This window comes from Camellia sinensis, chromosome 3 (genome assembly GCF_055761805.1).
Source record: "Camellia sinensis isolate YWXY chromosome 3, ASM5576180v1, whole genome shotgun sequence".
NCBI lineage: Eukaryota > Viridiplantae > Streptophyta > Magnoliopsida > Ericales > Theaceae > Camellia > Camellia sinensis.
In genome coordinates, this window is record NC_138963.1 from 221,831,380 (window position 1) to 221,834,858 (window position 3,479).

The window sequence follows — 3,479 nt, forward strand, 5'->3', positions numbered from 1 at the left end:
GATATCAATTATCCGAGACTCCTCCTATTTAGATTAGGATAAACTCTTATTAGAGTCCAACCTCACCCAAATAGGTAGTCCTACATCATCTAGGACTCTTGCCGCTATTCAAATATCTCGAATTCCAATATTACCGCACCATATCTCGGTGATATCACAATAACCTCAGCATCATGGCTCGTTCACGTGATGTGACCCTAAAAATACGTCCCCACAACTGCCTTCTAGGTTCTATTACCTTGGCGACTTAAGGTGATGGAACCTATATCGTCTAATATTCTAACATGTTGGCTAAACAACATGTTAAAAATATTCCTTCGACCGAGGTCATGACTCGTCGACGTCAAGAAACAAGGACTCAAGTGTTTACTCATCAAGAATCAAGAACTAACATGTTCTTTCATCCAAGATCAGCATCTCAATCGAGATCGCACTACTAACCGAGATCGTGACTCGCTAGTTCGAGAATTCCAAGAACCCAAGATGCGTGTGAGCTGTCACGCTATAACTGTCTCAACCGTATTGCCTCCGCGTGTTATCACCAGATTAGAGCATACCAATCACATCTCCATCATGTCATATCAGTTCTACCCCACACCGTCTGACGTCAGCATGGGCACATCGCCCAAGGATTCAAAATCATAACTTTTTGCCACCCTTTTTCAATTCAAACAAAACCTTTTCACTTTTCCATATTGTCTCTATTTATGTCCCCAGACTCTCTCTTTTTGCCTCTGCACACTATCATCGTTGTTCTTGAAGTTTTCATTGTTATGAATACTCCATTAGTGCCCAAGGTTCAAACTTTACTAGCTGAACCAGATTAGCAGCCAAACACTTCATCAACTGCTCCACTCATCAAGACACTATCTCAACGACATTGCAAACGTCGACATAGCGACAATCCTGCTGCCAGAACCAAAAGCAGGAAGCACCGAGGTCCTAAGCTTCCAACCTATGACCTTGACAATCCTTCAATTGCCCTATCTATTGCATACTAACGAGTAACCATTGTTGTAACCAATAACAACATGTCTCACCGGCCACTTGTCGTAAAAGACCTTCTTACTGACATGCCTGATGTCATAACTATGCAATCAACTCCATCTCCTTATAGTCAATCCAACATGCTCATGCATGTTCATATAAGGCAAAAAAAACAAATGAAAAAGGTCTTGACCAAGCAAACTGTGAAGTCTAATAGATACCTCCAACAACTCAACATCTCGAAAGAGAAGCACATGAAGCAAAATGACCAAGTTACTGTAGCCAAAGTCAAGGCATGGAAAGCCAAGACCATTGCTAAGGCTACCGAAAAGAACAGTGTCGAAGCTGAGAAGAAACTAGCAAATGCACTAACTAACAAGGAGCAAGAAATCAAGGAAGCAAACACCAAGGCTTATCAAGAAGGCCAAGACTCTGTTCGAGATCAATATAAAACATCTCAGATAAAACCATGATCTCGGATCATGTCATCTTGGGTATGTGTTATCTCAGATACCTTCATCTCACCAAATTTGTTTGAAAATTTCACTAAATATCACTTTTAAATGACTGACCCAGTCTTCATTAACTCATTTCTACTCTTTGCCCCCTAATGTGAATATAAATACAACTTAGGTTCACATTAGGAATACATCATCTGAATCTTGTCTAAGTCTAACTTAGCCATCCATGACCAAAGTTATCATGCCTAGCTCGTCTAAATAGAATACTTAAGACTTAATCTTGGTGCACCAAGAGTGCTACCTATCTCGGCTTTTCGTACAAACTAGCTAGATCATGGCCGGTTTTGTCTTGTTTCTCGTTGAAACATCACTTTAACTTAGTTCAGCTATGTTTTCCCGACAAGCCTAAGTTAAACGCACAATTCCTCATTGGAATATCCCTTAGTTTCAACTCTACTTTCTTGGCAAGCCTAAGTTAACTCGCTCAGGGACCGTTCTCCACTCAAGGGTCATTCCTTCGATTTCATTTCAATGGTTATTCCCTTCGATTTATTCTTAACTTCGGCTGAGGTTATTAAAATCATTAGAGCCGAGCTTTGAATTTCATCAAGCCACATTCCAAGGCCTCGACAATCCCTTACCGTTAAGATCTTTTAATCTCGGGTAAGATTTGTTTTATCTCAACTCTATTCGCCTCCGATAAGTTCTGATCTTTTCAAAATTGTTCACCTAGGTCAAATTCCTTTCATATCGAATCTACCAACCTACGCTGAGGCCTTCTTCTCTTCAATCTGTACACTTAGGTTGAGCTCTTGTCTTCTTGGATCTACTTATCTAGGCCGAGATCTTGTCTTTTAGGATCTGAGATCTGCTCACTTAAGTTGAGCTCTTGTCTTCTCGAACCTACTCATCTAGGTTGAGATTTTGTTTTCTAGGATCTGGGATCTGCTTACTTAGGTTGAGCTCTTGTCTTCTCATACCTATTCATCTAGGCCGGGATCTTGTCTTCTGTGATCTGGGATCTGCTCACTTTGGTTGAGCTATTATCTTCTCGGACCTACTCATCTAGGCCAAGATCTTGTCTTTTGGAATCTGGGATCTACTCACTTAGGCTGAACTCTTGTCTTCTCATACCTATTATTGGGGAATTTTTCAAAATAGGTTTTCAAATTTATAGTTTATTTTTTGGTGTTTTCAAAACCTTCCATGTTTTTCTTTGGAAAGCATGAAATAAGCTTGGGGCTTTGTCCCACATTGGAAAGAGAGAAAAACATGAAGCACTTAATAAAGTGCTACATGGAATATTCCTTTGAATATGGTATTAGGGGATGAATGCTAGTGTACATGCACTCACGTCGTAAGGATGGTGCTTTGCACTATCCGCACATGCACACATGCACGTGGCGTGGGCAGTGGGTTGTATGGCGTTTGATGGCGCTTTTTGCACTTTGTACTTAGCACGGAAGCATCAACGCAAGGTGCCATGAAGGCGTTTTCCTATTTGTATCGGACAGGTTGGAACGATGACATGGCATGGGTGACGTGGAATACAGTCAGCTCCACGTAGCAATGACGGGGCATCCATTGGCGATGAGTCATCCAACCGATCAAATGGTTGTGTGTCCAATCTGGAGTAGGTTAATCATAGCGGTTGATTGGAGATGCACGCGATTTTACGGATAAGATGACACCCAATCATGATCAGGTGTGATTAGTCAAGGCATCTATTCGGTGTGAGAATGATCTGCACCATAGATCGTCGATACAATGGTCAGATCTGATCGGATACGATCAAGGGACATGACTATTCGATCAGATCCATTAAGGCGCATAAATAGGCTACGAAATCAGCCATTTTATTCCATCCAAAAAATTAAGAAGCATTCCTATAATTCTCTCTCTTTCTCCATCTTGATTTTGAGTTTTCAATCAAGAGTTTCTTAAGAAAATTTCTGTTTTTCTTACTAGTAATCGAGTTCTGCAGATTTGATTATCAGTGTCTTGGTTTTCTTAATTATATCAAAAGTATTC